General features: G+C 36.8%; 1 long non-coding RNA gene across 2 annotated transcripts in view; it reads right to left on the bottom strand.

Annotated features, from left to right (window-relative positions):
• The window catches only part of LOC138694710 (uncharacterized), a 680,210-nt gene that overhangs the window by 399,621 nt on the left and 268,189 nt on the right, over positions 1-12,400 (bottom strand). The window lies entirely within an intron of this gene.

Genomic DNA, 12,400 nt, shown 5'->3' with positions numbered 1-12,400 from the left:
CTGATAGTCATTGTCCAGAGTAATGATCGGAAAATCTCAGTTAAGCTTTGAGCGCTAAGGATTTCAAACTTTCAATTGCTTCTCCTGCAAAATGTATTCCGAATGACATCCATCATTCTTGCAGTGGACTCTTCATATCTTAATGCCGTCTATTATTTGATATCTTCTTCTGCCCCGAAATTTTCTCCCGTTCACCATTCCTTCCAGTGAATCCTTCAGTACACACTTTCTTCTCAGTCAGTGATCCAGTCAATTCCTTTTTCTCTTCCTGATCAGTTTCAGCATCATTCTTTCTTCACCAACTCTTTCCAATATCGTTATTATACTTAAAACTTCTGATCCACTAACTAATGTGTTAAAACACACATGACCACGGAGAAAATTACGAAACTGCATTATGCAACACTTAATTTATGGAAGTCTTCTATGGTACGGATTATCCGATTTTTTCGATTAACCGTTCAGCCCACCCCCTTCATTACCACGGATAATAGAGGTTCTACTTTACTCTCTACAATTCCCTTTTCATTATAATTTTCATTTTGTGAAATACGAATATATTACTGATTAATTTCTAACTTCTATTAATCTCAAAATTTTTTTTCATAGCGAAAAAACGCTATGAACTTTTGCATCAATTCAATAGTACAAATGTAACCGTGTTGCGTCTTTTTGTTAAGGTATTTTATGTTATAGCTACTGCATAGAACGATGAAGTAAAAATAACCTAAAAATGCCCACCATGACGGACATATCTGGATACGCCACTGATTCTGAGAAAATCTTATTAACTGCAAATTGTCTTTGGAATCGACGAAATAGGAACTCGGACCTCTGGCGTGGAAAGACGACGCTACAGCCGTTCTAGTACCTTTCCGACTTTCCCTTGATTTATGTATCCAGTGACAATCTGTAATAATCAGGTGACTTCGTTTGTTGCACGTGCCTGGGTCAGTTGCATATGACCGTTGCTGTACGAGCAGGCGGTCCAGCCAGCATCTTGCACCCCCTCTCATTTCCTCAGTTCTTGTAGCAGACACAAGTGGAAAGACGGAAGGGGTGAAAGACGTGGGGTGGTAGGGGGTTGGATCGGCTGGGTGGAGAGTAGAAGACGCCATGATTAATGGCGGCCAAGCTGTCGATACTGCAGGGAATAAAAACATCAAGACCCCCTAGGGTCTTTCGCCTGCCCATACTCCCTCGTTCTCCCATCGGAAATACGGTGGTACAGATTCCATCAAAAGTCGCAATCACTTTCGTTTTAAAAAAATTATCTATAGTCTGCAACGCTCACGTAGTCCCTAACGAATATAGACTTCATGATAATTCTTTAATCTTAAAACCACTTCAGTTAACAACTGGCATTTGTAGTCTCCTTATTTAATATCCGTTTCAAACTCTGATAATCTATCTATGTGAAGAATTTTATTTATTGGGTAGGGTACATTGATTTCTTCCTTTTACTGGCTTTTGAACTTTTAGATCTCGCAACAGTTTCGGACATACTGTCATTTTCTTCTGGATATACCTATGCTCAGTGGTAAAGTAGCATTATTTCTTCTCGCGCCTATTTATGTCTATATTCATCTGTTTTTTATTTAAATCTATAGTAAATATTTTTGTTATTAACGGAGGAAAATTCGCTCCGGCACAGGGGATCGAACCCAGGACTTTCAGTTCTTGAATTGTATTGTATTGTAATGAATGCTCTACCACTGAGCTACGTCAGGATTCCATCCACAGCACGGGATCGAACTCTTCTCCTTATTTTTTCCCTTTTGGCCTACTCCATTGCAGTAAGTGTTATTAGGCCTATTAGAGTCCGGATTTCCAAGCATGTTTTTAAGTAGGTCTAAGCTTATTACACTTCTCAAACTTTGCAAATACTGTGTTTGTTTTATGACTTATCGATTACAAATAACCGCACTTTTCCCGTGCATGTTTGTATGTTTTGGCCTTTTTGGAAGTAAATTCATGCATAAGCCCTAATGCATATTTTAAGATTTTAGATCTAATAGCACATACATAGACAATCACTGAATTTCCATGACCTCGGCACTAGAATGAGGTGGTGTGGTCGGCACCACGCTCTGGACGCCTTTTACCCCCGGGAAAGACCTGGTACTCAATTTTATAGGAGGCTGAGTGAACCTCGGACCCGTTCTGAAAGTTCGGCAACGAGAAAAAATCCTGTCACCACCTGGGATCGAACCCCGGACCTTCCAGTCCGTAGCCAGCTGCTCTACCAACTGAGCTACCCGGCCGCCAAATAATAATAATAATAATAATAATAATAATAATAATAATAATAATAATAATAATAATAACCAGGGAAAGGATTTATATGTAAATACATATTTACTTATAAAGCTAATATAATTTATATTTTGCATTATCTTTATGTTTCACAATGTGTAGGGTTGAAAAATCCTACTTTTATTTTCCATATTTTTCCATATTTTAGAGTTTAGTACATATTTTCGTTAATTTCCATATATTTTCCATATTTCATATAAAACAGTCCATATTATATTAGGTTTAACAATAAAACAAAACAAAATTCCATTAACTTTTAAAAATACATTTCAACAATAGAGATTTAAACACATGTTCAGTAATCCCTTTAACATCAGAGTTATTTGAAAATTAGCAGTCCTATCAACAATGGGAAAGTAAGTTACAAAACTGTATTAATTTAATTTAAAATTTTTAACAGACTTCAGTTGTGCAGCTCAACAGTTAAATGCCAGTCAGAGTACACATAGGTTCAGTTTTGTAAATCATACTATAAAGACGGTAAATATGCCAAAAGTACGTCATTCAGTCAATTTAAAATCAAAACTAACAAGTTACATTTCAGAATTTAAAGAAGATGGTTTATCAACTGACAATAAAATATTATTTTGTAATTTGTGTCAGTGTGCAGTATCATCTACACAAAAGTTCCTGGTGCAACAACACATTACAACTAGTAAACATCAGGCCAACAAACAACTAAATTCCAAGCAGAGACAGTTGTTTTTAACACAACCAACAACATCGAATGTAAGATCTGAGTTTAACATCGACCTGTGCCGTTCTCTCATCTCTGCTGATATTCCTCTCTACAAACTAAAGAATAAGGTCTTCAGGGAATTCCTTGAAAAATATACTCAACATACAATCCCGGATGAGTCAACACTTAGGAAGACGTATGCTCCATCCATCTACGATGAGACAATACAGAAGATAAGAGATGAAATTAAAGATAGTTCAATTTGGGTTTCCATTGATGAGACTCCCGACAAAGAAGGTAGACTTGTTGGTAATGTAGTTATCGGTTTGTTAAGTGAACAATATTCTGAACGAATTCTTTTACATTGTGATGTTCTAGAAAAGTGCAATAACAAAACTATAGTTAAACTGTTCAACGAAGCTATGGGTATCCTGTGGCCAAAGGGTATTATGTACGATAATGTGTTATTCTTTATTAGCGATGCTGCCCCTTATATGGTCAAAGCTGGACAAGCATTATCTGTTGTATATCCTAAATTGACTCATTTTACTTGTGTGGCGCATGCATTTCATCGTGTGGCAGAAGTGGTCAGAGACAATTTCCCTAAAGTAGATTTGTTGATTTCATCAGTGAAAAAAGTATTTCTCAAAGCTCCCAGTAGAGTTAACGTGTTGAAAGAAATGTACCCTGAAATTCCATTGCCACCAAAGCCAATTTTAACTAGATGGGGTACATGGCTAGAAGCAGTTGAATATTATGCCGAACATATAGACTCTATTAACAATGTTCTCCTTGCATTGGACTCTGAAGATGCAGTCTCAATTGATACTGCGAAAACAGTTACCTGTGACATAAGTGTGAAGAATGACTTAGCTCACATTCAGCATACATTTTCATGCATCATAAAAACGCTCAAAAGTCTCCAAAATAGGCACCTTTCACTATCTGAAAGTTTTGAAATTATAAATAGTACTGTGGAACAACTGAATCGTGGTAGAGGTAAAGTTGCAGATGCAGTAAGAGCTAAGGTGGACACTGTACTTTCAAAAAACCCTGGATATGAAGAACTACAAAAGGTTGTTGCTGTGATGAGTGGTGAATCAACAGTGAAGATTAACTTGGACTTATCCCCAGCAGACATTGTGAAATTGAATTATGTACCAGTTACTTCTTGTGACGTCGAACGCTCTTTTAGTCAGTATAAATCTATCCTCAGAGACAATAGAAGAAGATTCACTTTTCAGCACTTGAAAGAAATGTTTGTAACCTATTGTTATGGTAACAGACAATAAAAATTGTGTTTTGTTGAAACTACATTGGAAGATAAGGTACGTCCATTATATTTTTTGTTTAGTTTGATTAAAATGTACCAATATTTAACGTACATAGTCATTTTTGTATAATTTTAAGTCCATATTTAATTCCATATTTTGGTAAAAATCCATATTTAATTCCATATTTTGGTAAAAATAACTACATATATATTTACATATTTCATATATTTTTAGTCCATATAAATCCGTTCCCTGATAATAACCATAACAGAGAATTTTTCAGACTTAATAAAACTCTGTAAGATTCAATAATATCACCATATAGATCTATAGCAAATATGGTAAATTCATTTCTTATTTTATTTTTCTCCATTGTGGACATACACATACACTATTTCACAGCCACTTCTTCATTTCAACCCAATGCATCCACAAAATTAGAAAATAGACCGAGACACCAATAACTTGGAAAGTAAGTATGCAAGGATGACTCGGAATTGCGACCCGTAATGACGATAGAAAGAAAGAATTCACGAGAAGTACTTAGGGGTGCTTATTTGAGAAAATCAAGACAGTTGGGCTTGGCTATAGGCCTAGTTGAAAGAAAATTAAATGAACTGCCCAGAATAGAGTGCGCTAGAAACCGTTGGTTCAGCCTATGTTTCTCATAAAACGCTAAAGGATGTTGTTGTTGTTATTGTTGTTATTATTATTATTATTATTATTATTATTATTATTATTATTATTATTATTATTATTATTATTATTATTATTATTGATACATGCAGGATTTCTGGAAAATTTTACATTACATAAAGGAATGTTGCACTCGGAGTTACATTGCAGATTAAAAAAAAAATGTTTTTAGCTAATGTCTTTTGATTTCAAAAATGGGCAATCAAACGGAAGGTATTTTACACTGTGAAAGTCTTCAAAGTCTCCACGGCAGGAAAATATGATCGGTGTCCGCTCGAACGTTGAATCTGTTGAGGGTAATTCCAAATTTCCCATGTCCAGGAAGGAACTGTATTGATATGTAGCCTACTGTTTTCTGTACTATGGACGCAGAAGAAGTGTTTACGTAAGAACTCGAAATGAATGACTTTTTCAGCAATACAAAACAGTCTCTCAAATCAGTATAAATGCAATCAAAATTAATATAAACGGAATTATGTTCTGAGTACCGTGGCAGGAGTACTTTTACTGAAATTAATTTCAGGATGGATGCACTACAACCCAGTACTGTGACCTAGAAGATTGATTATTTTTCTAACTCACATTGGCTGACTATACTGAGGTTCGCTGCATATCCAGGTTTCAATTCGTCTCTAGACTTGCCCCCACCTTGAGTCCCCACCCGGCGTTCGGGGAAGGATGACGGATTGGAGGTCGAAAGGAATTACATGGGCCTAGATGCTTCATATGGTGAAATGTAAGAACCCTGAGAAAACGCCAAACTGCGACCTTATCCGTCACACAATTTTTCAAATGACAAGTCTCAGGCCATCGCAAGCTGGGAGTAATTAGTTGTACCACATTAAATAAAACTAGATTTTAATTTATAAACTATAAATGAAAAATCTGCATGATGACGTTGACAAAAATGGCTTCAGTTATACAGAGTGGAAGTGAAATAGCCTTTCAGATTTCCAGAGCGAATAGCTCATGTTGTATGTAACAAAAAACTATGTTATCATATCGGTGGAAAGTTAATACCTTTTTCAGAAAAAAATGTTTTTTTCCAAATGTTTAACAACCTCTTATTCGGTAACTATTTCGAGTAGGTTCGTGATTTTTGTCTATCAGTCTTACTAATAAACCGTGTATAGTTTTTATACGAGACTCATGCGGAGTTGAGACAGAAAACATTACTAATAAACCGTGAATAAGCTATGGAAGTATAAACAGGCTGTAACTATACAATGGGAATTGCTTTGCAGTAGTTATATACACGAAACCCCTTGTTTAAGCGTTGTATATAGAGAAAAAATGGCCGCCCCTTTAACAGCTGTTCGTAACGACTGTCATTTTATGATAATGTTTACCTTGTAACCACCAAAGATCATAGAATTATTAGAATAATATTGCTGTAGCTTGTACTCTTTGACCAAAATGTAGTGTGGTAATCGATTAGAGCCAGTTGTACTATCGATACTTAACACGCCACACTACAGCGCTCTACTGGATGCAATAGAGAACCTCAGATATTCTATTACCTTTCGTAACGAAGTAATGACGAAACTATGACGTAGCTGTGTAACAGTTATACTGTTATACACGACGTATGTACTGATTATTAGTAAGGAATTTACACACGACTTATAAACGAGCTACTCATTGTATAAGTATAAGAAAGTTAAACGTTTGTATATAGAGTTTTTATTAGTAAGACCGTATATCGATAGGAAAACCAATAAAGATTCATTTATCCCTCTGGTGTATTTTATTTAACTTATTTATCTAAATGATAACAGCTCCTTGTATTAACAGGCTGCCACAAAGACAGAGCATATTGTGCAATAGGCAGTTGGAAGTATAGGTATAGTAAGTTAGGTTTAATGGAGTCACACAACAATGACAAGAAATGATTGAATAAATAATTAGGTACTAATTTTATTATCTGAAGATCACTGTTGACCGTAGAGATGGTTTCGGAGTATAAATATGGATCCTCTCAGAGCTGCAAGAACGATGTCATCAATTGCTTTCCTCTGTAGGCCGAAACGTTGCCAGGTTTGGAAGAAGAAACTGGGAATAGTTCCGCGCGCTCCAACCATAAGGCCTATTACTTCAATTTGTTGTAGGCCGTATTTGTCCATGAAATATGGAATAGTACGTACATAGATGTCGTTTTTTCCCCGATTTACATCTTCAGGTTGGCTCTTTTGTTTTTCAAATCTAGCGGTGGGATCGATGATGTGGCCATTAGCCATTGTTGTTATTTGGTGGGATGGCAGTCATGTCTATTCTTCTTGTACTGCCATTATCTACCAGTCCGTGTACTTCTTCGAACACTTGAAAATTGATTGATCTGAACTGTTCGGCGATCATCGAACGAATTCTATGGTATCTTGAGTTACGAAGTACTTCACCGTGCGGAGAAGAGCCCAGGACAGGTTGACGGTTTTCGTGTAAATTTAATTTTAAAAACATCAAAATTCAAGTAGTTGCGCGCTGCGAGTTGGTTGCAACACAGCGCCAGAGAACATCTCATCTAGTGAGACACACCGAGTTACCGAGTTCATAGACCTCTTACAACTGTATCACGAGAAATGTGTGTTAGCGGTGGCGATGTTGTCGGACTGCTGAAACTTCAACCTTAATTTTCTAATTAACCGTGCATTTAATCACAAAATGTAATATAGGCTTTCTATTCATTTCAGTGTACTCCTTCGTCCCTTTCAATCTGCAGGATTATTTCACTTCCACTCTGTATATTCCATCCAGGGAGAGGAGAAGATTCGAGTTCAATAGGCGTTCTTGAATTTTAACTGCAGTGATGGAGAATCCTTAGCATAGAAAACGGAGTTCCAATTGAGGAACAATATCAGGTCTAAAGGAGCTAAAGCCTGAAGAAGGGAATTAATTATTTAACAGTAAGTTAGTCAAAGCTCAGCGATGAACGAGAGTTTATGATTATGTTGTTACAGAAGTAGGAAGCAGTGTTAGAAGAATGTCGACAAATCTTGATACCAACTGCACTGCAAACAGTTTTCTCAGTTTATTGAGGACAGGACAATAACATTAAGAGCAATATGTATTCAATGAGTTGGTGACAAAAGAAGATAATGTAGTTGGCAAAGTTTCAAAATTCATTTCAATAGTTCGCTGCTTCGAATTTCTATCCAATGTGGCTCATTCTGCCAAGTCATATTCGTATTTTTCTTTCTCGCTCCACAGACCTTGAAGCTTAGCAGTGGACTGAAACCACAAATAGGTCTTATGAGTATAATATTTACCCGGATCACTACTAAACTCTAAAATTTATTCGCAGATTAGATTTGCGCTCTGTGTTACACAAGAGCCATATATAGACTAACAGCCAAATATAGAAGACCAAATTCAACCAGTGGACAATAAATGTTCACCATGAAAATTTTTAAACTGCATATAATAATAACAATAATAATAATAATAATAATAATAATAATAATAATATATTGCTAGAACAAAGATACATATGTTGTTTTATATAAAAGTCACTCTAGCATCCCCAGAAAGCATACATACACATATTCAAGGGGCATTCCACAAATTTTTAAGACATTTTATTAAATAACATAATAAAAAGTAAAAAAATAAATAAATAAATGAAAAGAAAAAGACAGACACCACAATAATTGGAACTGTAAATTCTCTCTCTAAACAATAATATTAATTGATTTTTTTTTAACATAAGGAGCATTAGCAAATTGTTGGTATCTTTGGGAATTTAGCTACTGTCTTGTTATAATGCTTTGAATCGAAACTGTTACTGTGATTATTAGCTAAAGTTATGGTATATTTAGGTTCTGTCAAGCATCAAGCGTATGTTGTCTGATCTTTTAGTTTTATAAAAACTTTTCATATAACATACAAGGTAACAGAAGGTAAATAGGCAAACCTCAGAGAAAGTTGATTGAGATACAGGGTTGTTTCCGATCTCTGGTAACGAATTTGAGTGACATCATGTGCGTCAGAAGTCACACGACATCTGAACTGTGGCGCGAGGTGACAGACCAGTAGTGAGTGATCTTATAGTCAGAGTGCACGGCGACTTACAGCAGAAATTCCCAAGAAAATCGAGCCTTTTTGAGAGGGTTACAGTACGATCTTTTCCAATGCCAAGTACAATTAGGCCTAAGTGAAGATAAAAGAAGCCTGCAATAGACGAGGTTTCGTTGTTTCCAAGTAAAGCAGCTTCTGTGTACAGTAGTGGCAAAAAAAACCGGACCGATCCTTGTAGCTGATTTCAGAGCCTTGTTCATTCCAGAGCACGATAGACTGGTAACTAAGACTTTCGTGGTTCGAATCCTGCCTGGGAAGGAAACTTTTTTTTGTTCCTTATTCAAATTTATTCCCAATACTTTCCGATTGCTGATAAAATTCATGGTCTGGGAATAATAAGTTAATTAAGTAGTAAAATATCGATGCAATCGAAAAGTATTGGGAATAAATTTGAATAAGGAACAAAAAAAAGTTTCCTTCTCAGGCAGGATTCGAACCACGAAAATCTTAGTTACCAGTTTACCGTACTCTGGAGTGAACAAGGCTCTGAAATCAGCTACAAGTGTCAGTCCGGTTTTTTTGCCACTACTGTACTTAATAAGATTGGTAAAGTACGAATGGAATTAATTTGTATCATCTCGTGGGGTGCGGCGACCTGTGACTGGGGGTGGATTTGATTGCTTTTTCCACTCTGGAATTAATCCCATCCGAGCTTTGCCAGTCTTATTAGGTATACACAAGATGCCTTTCTTGGAAATAACCAAACCACGTTTTTTGCAGGCTCCTATGATTTTCACGTAATTGTGCTTTGCATCGGACAGAGTTGTTATGTACCCCTCGATTTTCTTCGGCATTGCTACTGTGATACACCGTGCACTCTGATTATGAAATCACTCACTACTGGTCTGTCACCTCTCAGCGCAATTCAGCTGTCGGTATGATTCCTGACGCACATGATGTCATTCAAATTCGTTATCAGAGATCGGAAACAACCCTGTAGCAGCAGAGGGAAACATATAGGTTTTGATTTAAGGAACTTGAATCGACAGTTTACTCAGTCTAATGTAAAATTATTATGAAAAATTGACATGATGATAATGGAACAGGATAGTAGTACTGATGATAAAAGATCACAATCGTGATGAAGATAATGCAATTAAAAACAACTAATTAATGCACTGGATATTGCTGCTCTGATGTCGGAGTGTGATAGTAAGAAAGAAAAAATAGAAAAAGAACAATTTGTACGAAAGCTACCATAAATACTGTACTATAAAATGGTTTACAGACTGTGAAAATGTGTTCCGAATAAAGTAAACTCATTAGCAATCTTATATGGGTCATAAAATTATAGTATCAGCCTCCTGCGGAACTCAATGAATTTATTCTTTTGCAAATTACATACATCAGTTCATTAAGTACATAGTCTATTATTTATTTCTTGAAACGAACTTCGTTTAAATGACTGTCACTGAGATGGAAATATGTGTCAGACATCGTGAATGTGTCGATAAAGTAATCTTCAATCATGCGATTTAAAAATCTCCCCACAATACGCCCTTCGGTTGAGAATATTCCGATGTTTTAATCGATGTACCTGAATTTTATATGGATGAAAATGTAAGTTGCATGAGCAGATAGGACGTGATCATGGCGCCATAAATGAAAATAACGAAATTCACACATACTCGCCTCAAAATTGTTGTTGTTCTCATAAACGTCTCTAAATGCAACACACGTTGTGTGCATTTCCATGATGACTAAATGGCATTGTTTGACGACGAAATGTGTGCGCAGTTTTAGAATTAGAATTAGAATTAGCCACGAAATCCCATGAAGGGCAAGGGCCTCCTGACTATGCAGGGTGGCTCGTCAAGCAGTTCCCGGTTAGCCACTCCGGGAATGATGGTCACTTTTGTAATGTCATAGTTGAGGGGTGCACTGTTCACTAGTTACTGTTTGGGTTGCAAGTCACTTTGTGATGAACTTCCATTGTTGTCGGTATTTCGCTGTTCTTGACCATAGATGGCCGAATCTTTATCTAAATTCGTCTGCCCACCTTGTCTTCTGTCTTCCAGCGTTGCGTTTGCCAATCCTTGGGTTCCTTCGGGTTGAGTCGCATCGCGTGTCCTGCCCATTTCTTCTTCAGCTTGTCGGCCGTCTCTGCTGCGTCTTTGAGATGTGTTTGGATCCTTATGTCTTCGTTGCGTAGTCTGTATCTGAGTGTGATGTTCAGCATCTTCCTCTCCATTTTCCGTTGACACTTTCTCAGCATGTCCCGCTCTCTGTGTGCGCAGTTTAAATCCCCTCAACTTGCCTGTGAGAGATATATTATTCTCCTTAAAATCGCCAGTTCTTCCAAGGAACCTACATTATGAATATATCTGATGTTAATAATTGTATTCTACATATCGTGATTTGTGAAAATCCTTATTCCCATACTTCTAGCGAGAATGTTTTAGAATACGAATTTCATATTTTGTCTGTCTTTAATCAAGAGACATTCGTCTTACAGTAAAATCCAAATAAGATAATCAGACCAAACGGGACTCGAACTCACTTCCGAGCACAGCTTCAGATCTCTAGTACAACTCGCTAGCGTGTGAAGCTACCTCCATTATTAAGCCAATCTTCATATGTAATGTAAAAATTGCTCCATTAGTGGCGTGACAGCCCATGAAGGGCGAAGGTCGACCACTCGACAACTGCCCTCACGTCCACATGCCCCAGCAGAGGTGAACGACAAACCAACCAATATGGGGGGGGTAACGTGTCACCAGCACGATGGTCCATCCCAGCCGTTACAGCTGGTTTTCGAAACCGGATTTCGGTACCTATCCTAGCTTCCCACCACTATGATGGGTGGACACGGGTCCCATACACTGATCAAAATTTTATTAAGAAAAATCCCTTCTCATGAAGACCCGAAACGAGTCCTAGGCAGGATGCCTTAGACCAGTGGTATTCAATCTGTGGTACGCGGGGTTTTCTCAAGAGGTACGCATCCCACTGGCTAGCCTACGTATGTAAAAATGCTGAAATATTTATTTCATTATACTTGTTGATTATTATTGCAGTTTGCACAATTTCTTTTACCCCATATCAACTCTTATGTTTCATTCCTTCAACAATATTTTTCCGATTTACTATTGTCATTGCATCAATAACTACTCCATGTATAATGATTATACATTATTATTATTATTATTACTATAATTATTATAGTAATAATAATAATAATAATAATAATAATAGCAGTAACGTGAGCTGTTGCGAAGAAGTCAAAAGGAGAATAGCAATAGCCAAGGAAGCTTTTAATAGAAAAAGGAGCATCTTCTGCGGACCTCCGGAGAAAGAACTAAGGAAGAGACTAGTGAAGTGCTTTGTGTGGAGTGTAGTGTTGTATGGATCAGAAACATGAACA

The sequence above is a fragment of the Periplaneta americana genome, chromosome 2 (genome assembly GCF_040183065.1).
Source record: "Periplaneta americana isolate PAMFEO1 chromosome 2, P.americana_PAMFEO1_priV1, whole genome shotgun sequence".
NCBI classification, from domain to species: domain Eukaryota; kingdom Metazoa; phylum Arthropoda; class Insecta; order Blattodea; family Blattidae; genus Periplaneta; species Periplaneta americana.
The sequence above is the reverse complement of the archived record's forward strand: the minus strand, read 5'-3'. Positions and strand labels throughout refer to the sequence as shown.